This window comes from Lactuca virosa, chromosome 6 (assembly GCF_052849685.1).
Source record: "Lactuca virosa cultivar CGN04683 chromosome 6, Lactuca_virosa_CGN04683_v6, whole genome shotgun sequence".
NCBI lineage: Eukaryota > Viridiplantae > Streptophyta > Magnoliopsida > Asterales > Asteraceae > Lactuca > Lactuca virosa.
In genome coordinates this window covers 215482473-215493661 of record NC_136431.1, presented here as the reverse complement: position 1 = coordinate 215493661, position 11189 = coordinate 215482473, and the positions used below count along the sequence as shown (strand labels likewise).

The 11189-nt window shown below is 37.5% G+C and overlaps 1 long non-coding RNA gene across 2 annotated transcripts; it reads left to right on the top strand.

Annotated features, from left to right (window-relative positions):
• Positions 1-9549: 9549 nt before the first annotated feature.
• Positions 9550-10595, top strand: LOC145120979 (uncharacterized). Of its 2 annotated transcripts, none has more exons than XR_013714448.1 (3): positions 9550-9993; positions 10107-10201; positions 10319-10595. It is a non-coding gene; the product is annotated as an uncharacterized LOC145120979 (long non-coding RNA). The 2 variants fall into 2 exon arrangements; XR_013714447.1 differs by having other exon boundaries at positions 9550-10020.
• Positions 10596-11189: the final 594 nt, after the last annotated feature.

Below are 11189 nucleotides of genomic sequence, written 5' to 3'. Positions count from 1 at the left end.
GTGGACTGTTTGAATAATTCGATTATTCCTAATAAACTCAATTATTCTGGAAGTCAAAACATGCAAAGTGAAACAATAGTTAAACAATTAACATAAGACAGTAACTTTACTCATAAATAATACTCCTTTATTTAATCATCAAACGTCAATTACATTTATCTATTACATGTTTCTAAAACTATCTAATCTAAACTAATATCATCCTTCAGCCCAATGCTCCTAGCATGCTGCAAGTGCTTAACCCTACTCAGTCCCTTCGTAAGAGGATCTGCTGGGTTATCTTCTGATGATATCCTTTTAACTACGAGTTGTCCTTCTTCTACTCGATGTCTAATAAAATGATACTTTCTGTCGATATGCCGAGATCTACCATGATCCCTCGGTTCCTTGGTCAAGGCAACCGCTCCTTCATTATCACAGAAAATTTCCATAGGCTCCTTTATGGTAGGCACAACTCCAAGGTCACCAATGAAGTTCTTCAATCATATCGCCTCCTTTGACGCTTCGCTCGCTGCAATGTACTCTGATTCGCACGTTAAATCAGCCACGGTTTCTTGTTTGGAACTTTTCCAAGTCACTGCTCCTCCATTAAGGGTAAAGACCCAGCCCAACTGCAAACGGTAGTTGTCTCTGTCGGTCTGGAAGTTGGCGTCACTATACCCTCGCACCTTTAAGTCATCACTCCCTCCGAGGACTAAGAACCATTCCTTGGTCCTCCGAAGGTACTTAAGTATATTCTTGACCGCAATCCAATGAGCTTTGCCCGGGTTCCCTTGATATCTACTGACCATGCTCAAAGCAAAGGCCACATCAGGGCGAGTACAAGTCATAGCATACATGATCGAGCCAACTGCGGAAGCGTAAGGTACTCGGCTCATCTCTGCTATCTCGGCTTCGGTACTCGGACTTTGAGTCTTACTCAACTTGGCATTACTCTGTATCGGTAGTTCTCCCTTCTTCGAGTTTTCCATACTAAAACGTTTTAGTACCTTATCCAAATAAGTATTCTGACAAAGTCATATTAGTCTCTTACTTCATTCTCTCACTATCCTTATTCCCAAAATATAGGAAGCCTCTACGAGGTCCTTCATAGCGAAGCACTTCCCGAGCCAGGACTTAACTTCCTGTAGAGTCGGGATGTCGTTTCCTATGAGTAGTATGTCGTCAACATACAAAACGAGGAAGCTAACTATACTCCCACTGGCCTTGACATATACACATGATTCATCTTCGCTTCGTACAAATCCAAACTCTTTGACTTTCTCATCAAAGCAAAGATTCCATCTGCGAGATGCTTGCTTAAGTCCATAAATGGACTTCTCAAGCTTGAACACTCTATTGGGATGCTTCGGATCGACAAAACCCTCTGGCTGAGCCATGTAAACATCCTCAGCCAACTTCCCATTAAGGAAAGCGGTCTTGACATCCATTTGCCATATCTCATAATCATGAAATGCAGCAATGGCTAGCATCAACCTAATAGACTTTATTTTCGCAACTGGTGAGAAGGACTCATCGTAGTCAACTCCGGGAGTTTGAGTAAAGCCCTTTCGCCACCAGTCGTGCCTTATACGTGTGCACATTCCCGTCCACGTCGGTCTTCTTCTTGAAGATCCATTTGCACCCAACCGTCTTACGTCCGGGCACATTGTCAACCAAATTCCAAACTTGGTTGTCATACATGGACTGAATCTCGCTGTCCATCGCCTCTTTCCATTTTGCAGACTCTGGGCCTGCCATGGCTTCCTTATAGCTATTAGGTTCATCTAGATTTATTTGTGTACCATCACTAATATACGTGTCCCCTTCGGTAGTAATATGAAAACCATAAAACTGGGGTTGAACTCTAACTCTTTCGGAACGTCTAAGAGGTAAGGACTCGTCAATTGGTTCAACCGGAGTTTCCTCCTCGGGTTGAGTGCCAGCGGTAGAGGTTCCTTCATCGCTCGATTCTTGAATCTCTTCAAGATCAATTTGCCTCCCACTGTCTCCTTGGCTTATGAGTTCTCGCTCTCGGAAAACCCCTCTCCTCGCAACGAAGACAACATTGTCACTCGGTCTATAGAAGAGATATCCAAAGGATCTCTGCGGGTAGCCAATGAAAATACATCGCTCACTACGAGGTTCGAGCTTGTCATGAGTCTCTCGTCTTACGAAAACTTCACAGCCCCAAACCTTGATATGTGCCAACGAGGGAGCCTTCCCTGTCCACATCTCGTGAGGTGTTTTGGCAACCTTCTTTGTAGGGACTCGGTTAAGGATATGGGCGGCAGTCTCTAAGGCATACCCCCATAATGAGATAGGTAGTGAAGCATGACTCATCATTGAACGGACCATATCTAACAAGGTTTGATTACGCCTTTCTGCCACACCATTCAACTGCGGTGTCCTAAGTGGCGTCAATTGCGAAAGTATTCTGCATTCCTTGAGATAGTCGTGGAATTCAAGACTTAGGTACTCTCCTCCTCGATCGGATCGAAGCATCTTGATTTTCCTGCCCAATTGATTCTCCACTTCATGTTTGAACTCTTTGAACTTTTCAAACGTTTCTGACTTGTGCTTAATTAAGTAAATATACCCATGTCTACTGTAATCATCGGTGAAAGTCACGTAGAAGCGGTTCCCATCCTTTGTGGTGGATCTAAAGGGCCCACACACATCAGTGTGTATGAGATCCAATAAACCCTCACCCCTCTCACAAGTGCCAGTGAAGGGTGACTTGGTCATCTTTCCAAGTAAACAAGACTCGCACGTGTCATCTTCCCTAAGGTCGAATGACTCCAACACTCCATCCTTTTGGAGTTGGGCTATGCGCTTCTTGTTGACATGTCCAAGACGACAATGCCACAAAGATGCTTTATCCATACTATTGGAAGAATCCATACACAACACATCATTTCCTAGGTTATCTACAACCATAACAGTTTCATAAATTCCATTACAAGGCATTGCTTCAAAATATAAAACACCATTTAGATAAGCATAAATCGAACCATTCTCATTATTAAACGAATATCTAAATCCTTGTCTAAATAAACCATGAAAAGAAATAATGTTCTTGCCATATCTGGCGAGTAGCAACAATTATTTAAATCTAAATTTAATCCATTACTAAGCACTAAAGAATACACTCCAATCTTGGTAACAGGCGACGATCTTCTGTTCCCCATGATTAGATTTATTCTTCCAAGCTCCACATCCCTATTTCTTCCTAGTCCCTGCAAATCAGAACAAATGTGGTAACCACACCCTGTATCAAGAACCCAAGAAATAGCATGAGATGAATCATTAGATTTAATTGTGTATATACCTGCATAAGATGGCTTGATCTTTCCATCCTTGATGGCTTGCAAATATTTCGGGCAGCTTCTCTTCCAATGCCCTATTTTGTGGCAATGATGGCACTCTGCCTCCTTTGGGTTAGGGTTGGGCTTAGCAGGATCCACCTTGGTCCCACTAGAAGAGGAACCATCTTGGGACTTTCCCTTGTGGTGGCTCTTTGACGGAGCCTTCCTCTTCTTGCCCCTTCCCTGCCCTACAGCCAAAACAGGAGCAGCGGATGGATTAGGAGTTGGTGCAACAGACTTGTCCTTTAGGTTGCTCTCAGCAGTCCTTAGGAGTCCTTGGAGTTTGCTTAGGGTGACCTCTTCCTTGTTCATGTGATAGGTCATCCTAAATTGGTTGTAGCATGATGGCAAGGAGTGAAGAATAATGGCGATAGCCAGATCCTCCCCAAAGTTAACATTTAACTTGCAAAGACGATCAACATATCTTTGCATCTTTTGCAAGTGCACGGTAAGAGACTCTCCACTTCCCATTTTAGCAGTGATCATATTCGTTATGATCTCATAGCGCTCTTGCCTCGCGCTTTGGTGATATCTCTCCATCAAGTCTATATGCATCTCATAAGGATACATGTCCTCATAGGACTTTTGGAATTCGGAGTTCATTGTGGCTATCATGATGCAATGGACTTTCGTTGCATCACGTTCGTGGGTCTCAAAGACAACCATTTCTTCGGGAGTAGTGATTTCTGGATTGATCTTCTCGAGCTTCTCGTCGAGGACATACTCTTTGTCCTCGTAACACGCGATGGTGCGAATGTATCTTATCCATTCGCTAAAGTTCGAACCATCGAAAGTCACTTTTTGATAAAGGCTCATCAACGTGAATGAGCTAGCAGTAGCGTTGTTTGCGTTAGACATCTACAAATAGAAAAAGACAAAGTTTGATTAGAATTGAGTCCCTAATTAAACACCCAAAATGGAAAATTAGGGCTAGGACCCAACAACATTATTTACATATTAGAAAAGGGATGCCGTAATCCAACACGCAAATAATTTGGAGGTAAGTGAATGACGATTCACTAATTCTTCACCATAAAAAAAATATATAAGCTTAAGTTTTAAATGTATTGAGAATTCCTAGATTTTCTTGGAGATACATTGAACTTTTCAATGGCATGTTTAAATCTCGATATGCCCCTCTCGTTTGTGATTGGGATGCCGAGGATCACAAAGTGGGTGTGAATAACCATGCAAATATACATGGTGCCTTCATTGTTACAATCACCTATTCGAAGTGCCGGTAAACCACACACGCTCCATCGAACTATGATAAACAATGAATCACCCTTTGCCACCTTTGCTTAGAACCAATTAGTGTGCCGGTAAACCACACACGCTCCACTAACTTCTTAGCAAGGGTGCAAAGTGTAATTTCATGGGATTGCATTAATTTCACTTTTGCCCAAAGTAACTAGGATTGGGAATTTAAAAAAATGTTTAGTTACTTTGTATAGATTTATTATACTTATTAATGAAGAGAGGATTGCCCTATCCTACCCGTTCGGCTAACGACCCTCCACCAGTCAAGCAAGCGGTGGGTGTGAGTGTACACCCATTAAGCGCCATTTTATAGGCAGCAACCTTATACCCACCTTATAGACCGGCTTCGTGAATGAGGCCTACTAACGGTAAGACTAGCCTTTTAATTATACATATATATTTATTAAGCTTGTAATAATAGTATAGGGTGTATTTTAAACATTTCAAAATACTAGGGTTTTAATCTTCAATTTAAAATTTTCGAATTTAATACCATTTAAATTAAAATTTTAAATATTAAAACTATTGATTTAATAATTATCTTAAATTAAACTATTAATTTAATTATCAAATCATAAGGGATTATCTAAATCATAAGGATAATTACCATTTAAACAATTAACTTATCCTAATCCCTTTAATCCCTCTAAATTTCGAAAATAAGGGGATGGGATAATTCCAAATCTTTGATTTACCATATTTAACCATTAAAAGATAATTACAAGATATGGGATTATCCAAATCCCTAAAATTTAGGATCTTATCTTGGGAAGGAGGCTAATCTCGAAATCTTAGGGTTTACAAACCCTAGATTTCGAAATCTTGGATTAATGGAAAGGATTCAAAAAAAACTTTTCACAATTTTCGCAAATTAGGGTTAGGAAACCCTAATCTCGAAATTTCATGCCTCCTAGGGTTTATTGGCTATAAACCCTAATTTGTCAAGTTCATACAATTGTATAATACTAATTGAAAACAAGTTAACCAAAGGCTCTGATACCACTGATGGGTTTTAGACATATAATCCTATGTGTGCATGCAACCCTAGTTTCTGATCTATGTTTTCACTATTAGATAGACAACATTATGAACACATGAATAAAACCCTAATGTAGCTTGCTATTTTCGAAATTCATATATATGGTTAGATCACATACCTCTTGTTGTTATATTGCAATAACAACTTAAATCTTCAAACCCTAAGTCTTGAAAGCAAGCACCACAAGTGTAGTGCCTCTAATGGCTCACAAACACCACAAGCAATTGGAGAGGCTATAGAGAGAGAAGGGGAGAGGTAGAAATCGGCCTTGGGATCTCTTAGAAGCAAGTGGTCAAATTCTTAAGGCCTTAGGAGTCTTTATATAGGGTTAAGATTAGGGTTTCAGTCCTTATCCTTATCTAGTTGCTTGCCCATCAAGCAATCATAAGATAAGCCTTGATAACCCTTATCTCTTGGACCTTTGGACGATTTCAAGGATATCTTATCCCTTGAATTCGTCCATCCTATAACTAGGATAACCATTGCCCTATTTTGCAACTATCACATAATTACAATTCAGTCCCTCTAGTTTAATTAATTACACTTGATCACAAAATTAATTCCTAATTAATTATTGACCAATATTAATTAAACAAATATGATTCTACCTTTAATATATTATTCTTATAATATATTAATAGATCATAACAACCTCTCTCTCTATTTATTTCTCCAGTCAAGTTGCTTTGGTGAAGGCAACCCAAAAGGACCATGCACAACCGGGTCAAGTACTTACCAAATATGGTTACGGGCTTAGACACTAATCCAACAAAATTTGCCATTCAAAACGACTCACCAAGGAAGTGCTAGCAAAGGGAAAGGTTGAAAATGGACTCTATGTGCTTGATTATGGTCATAAAGCATTGATTGCTTAACTAAACTCAAATAGGTTGAAGGCATCTTATCAGCTTTGGCATAGCCGGATATGACATGTTTCTTTTTCCACTATATCTTTATTACATAAACATGGTCATTTGTTTGTTACTTCTCTTTTACCTAAACCTGGTATTTTCTTATCTTGTGAGATTTCTAAAAACCACAAGCTTCCATTTTTTTTAATGAAAAACAATCTTTGCATGTGTTGGATATAATTCATTATGATTTATGGGGTCAGCACCAGTTTTATCTACCGATGGTTATATGTATTATGTTATTTTTATTGATGATTTCTCCTGTTTTACTTGGTTCTACCCTTTGAGGAACAAATCTGATTTTGCAACAATTCTTAAAACTTTTTTTTTGCCATTTGTTGAAACTCAATTTTCGTGCAAGGTTAAGGTTTTCCAAAGTGATGAAAGCACTGACTTCTTAAACAACAAAGTTAAAATTGTATTTGCTGAAAATGGTACTCATCATCGTATTTCAAGTGCTTATACACCCGAAGAAAATACGTATGTTGAGCGTAAAAATCATCATATCACCAAAAATGGGTTGGCCATGTTATTTAATGTAGTTGCATTGACATCCTTATGGTTTGATGCTTTTAGTTCTGGCGTATACATTATTAATCGACTACCATCATACGCGCTAGACAACAAGTCACCATTCGAGCTTCTCTTCCACACTCAGCCAAATTTTCACGTGTTTCGTACCGTTGGATGTAGGGTCTTCCCTTATTTATGGAACTATTCAGCTAATAAACTTGCTCCATGTAGCATTCCTTATATTTTTATTGGTTATACCAACCAATACAAAGGTTACCGGTGTCTTGATATGGCTACTTCCAAGATCTACATTACTCGACATGCTAAGTTTGATGAGACAATTTTTCCGTTCAATGGAGATGTCCCTATGAATAACGATACTAATCTATCTTTATCATATTTAGAAGAAGCAAGTGCAGCACTGCTAGCCCAATCGAAGCCTAGTGGTCTACCTATTCGGACTCACATTCATACATGTTACACCCCCGGTCGAGGCTGTTGAACACACCGGGCGCTGTGACTAAGTTCATGGATCACATGTAAACTGAATATATAGCACAAGTACAACAATAAACAAAATAACATCCGTGTTCCATATTTATATTTCAATACAAGGTTTTTACTGATAAAAATAGTACATGAATTGCCTTAACAGATAGGCAGATAATACACCAACTATTAACTACATCACATGTAATCTAATCTGTCTTGAATGTTTGTTTTAGTGATTTCCTGAGAATACATGTAATTTTGAGTGTCAACACAAGGTTGGTGAGAGTTACAGGTTTTCTGATAGCAACAATAATACTTTTAAAAAGTATTTTCTTTGTATGCATAACAATAGTTAAATTGTGTTTGCAACGAGTCTTTGAAAGCCAAGATGTATCTTTGTATAAGTAAATCCATACTTAAAACTATGTTTGTAAGGAATCTTTGAAAGTTAAAATGTATCTTTGTGTAAGTAAATTCATACTTAAAATTGGGTTTGTAAGAAATCTTTGAAAGCCAAAATGTATCTTTGTATAGTAATCCATACTTAAAACTGTGTTTGTAAGAAGCCTTGAATATACTTAAAAACTAAACTGTACTGTTACATATGTAATTTCATACTTAAAATAGTTTTGAAAGCAACCAAGCCCATGGTTTGTATTGAGAAAGACAGAGAGATAGAGAGAGAGATTCCAGTTAATGTTTATAGTGAGTCGAATAACCGAGCTATGTGAATGAATGTACCCCCATATAACGCTTCATTAGACATTATAGTAACAATTGTAGACACTTATCACCCATTTCGATTTATTGGTCGAGGTTGTAGCTAGCAGCCGCAGGTGGGGATGTCAACCGCGTATAAATCTATACATATGTATCTCACTCCGAAGATTAACTGTTATATTGGTATGGGTATGTTAAGTGATTAGACTCAGCTAATGAATATAGTCTCACTAAAAATTCCTTCACTAAAGTGTGTGAATAGATATCAACCCTAACTTAATTGTGGTTAAGTCACTAGGCATAATGAATTTCATTGTATAAAGTTTATAAAAGCCGAGTATGCTTGGTACGTATGCAAAAGTGTAATGTACTCGCTTTTATAAAGAGGTACATTCCAAAGTAATGAGCATATGTACATGCATAAACTTTATGTATTTAAGCATATAAATATACATGCAATATACATGCATAGTAATAGCTTGAATCATTCAAATACTACAAACTTTTATGATAGGCGTTTTATGACATACAATGTCAAATAAATCATATATTTTTGTATAATGTAGCATTTTTTTGTGTGAACTAGTTATTTCAGGATAAAATAACCATAATATATATACGATAAGTTTATATTAGTTTATTTGTAACAATATGTTAAATTGTTAAATAACATTTTTATAAGCTAGATTTATTGTATATAGGCACATGTATTCCCCCCCCCCCCTCCGAAATAATTAGAAATATTAAAAAGGGGTCGTAAGCACTCACCCATGAAGCGTGAGTTTGAGTTGTTTGGAGTTCGTTTATTTTTGGGAAGCTTGACATGAGAAACCGCAAAGCAATGATTCTTGAACTTTAAAACACTTCCGGGACCATTTTGTAATAAATTTACACTATAGGGGTTGTTTGGTAATTTAATTAACCAAAGTAGGACTGATTTGGTTAAAATAAATTAAGGGAGGGACAGAAATGGTTTAAATTGAATTAATGTTTGAGGATTTGATTGATTTTGTTAAGAAATCTCCATAGAAGGGGCTGAAATTCTTAATTTAAGTCAAAGTTTGAATATTAGGATTTATTTTGCTAAAAATAACCATAGGAGGGGCTATTTTGATTAAAGGGGTTCAATGTTTGGGGGTTGGGACTGATTTCATAAAGTTTTGTCAAATGAGGGTAAATTTTGTCCATTTTATAAATACAAAATGATTTTAGGTCTTTTATAAAAAAGAAATCTCATGGAGGAACTGTTTTTGTTTAATGGCCCCAACTTAAAAGAAATTAGGGATTTTGTGCCCGTTGCCATTCTTTGATCGGGCAAAGGAATAGAACGGATCGGAGGCAAGACAATACGAATGCCTCCGCAAAGAAGAAGAAATACGGGAACGAATTCAGAAGAAGGGAACACGAGGGTGGCGGCTCTGCATCCGGTTCCTTATTCGTCGCATGTCACGAAGAAGACCGAAGGAAGAAGAAGCTAGCAGGCGGCTATTCCAGATGTTTTGGTCGATTGATCGCGAAGGGAGCGTCTCTGGGGGTCGACGGGGCCGAAGTGACGGAGGGAAGGGCAGCGAGGCTGCGCTCTTTCTGTCCCATAGCGAGGGGCGAAAGGGAAAGCGATGCAGTGGTTTTTGGATCGATGGTTTGGTGTGGCTAAGAGGTTGCGAAGAGAAGGAAAAGGAGAACAGAAGCAGCGGTGCTACTGGTGGTCTCGGTGGGTGCAACGAGGGCTGCTCAATCAGTATGCCTTCTTTTTTTTTTCGTTTTTTTTTTTTTGGACAGAAATCGATAGAACCTAAGTGGGTGTTTGGGTTTGATTTTTTACAGGAAAGAATGAAGAAGAACGATGGCGATGAGATTTTCTTGCTGCTTGCAATCGATAGGAAGAAGAAAACGGGGCTGCCTCTTCTTGACTTTCACAGGTAAAATCCAACTTGTGGTATGTGTTCTTGGCTGAATCAAATCAGATAGGAGGATAATAGCATGACCGATTCATCATGTTTCAGATGGGTGTTGATGTATTGCTTATTTGATTGCAGGGAAAGAAGAAGGAAACTAGGAGTGTAAGAGTTTACATGAAGTGTTGGATGTTGGATTTTTTTTGTGTATGGTTTTGTATAAAAATGTTTACTTTGTGTGTAAAATTGGGTGTGATGAAATGTTAAAGTAAAGTCATGGTTTTTGGTTGTCAATTTAGTGTACCTTGAGTTAATTTTGTAAACATTGTTTTGGTTTAATGATTCATGTATTTTAGGTAGAGATTTAAGCAATGTATTTGTTTCTGATTTGGTATGTATTTATGTATGTATTGATGTATTATTGAGTTTTTTGTACACTAAGGTATGCATGGTCTAGTTTTGTCATTTGATACCAATGCATATACATGTAATATATGTATATCATTTTATGGGTTAAATGGACCCATGTGACTAGGATTTTAGCTTTCTATAAATAATGACTCAATTTTTATCAAATTTGTTTTATTTAAACTTTAGCAATCGCACTTGGTTTATATATAATAAATTTGTGTATTTATATGGTTATAGAAATGTATTTATATGGTTATAGAAATGTAACGATTCATTATCACATATCCATTATGTTCGAACTAAGTTTATTTGACACATACATTACTAAGGTTACATGAAACTAATTACTAATATACATATAATCGTATTGGACATTTACATCATTTCCGGAACACATTACTAATAATAGAATTCATGTCGAAATCAATAGTTTTAGGTTTAACGAATAACTTATTCAAAACGTCTGATTTTTAGACTTCTATAAATATTTTTACTAAAAATATTTCAAGTATCAAATTAAATAATAGACTATGACCCGAGTCGAAAAACGTTCTCGAAATTTCCATCTGAGGTGTGCAAGTCCCTCAACGGATAGAAACGA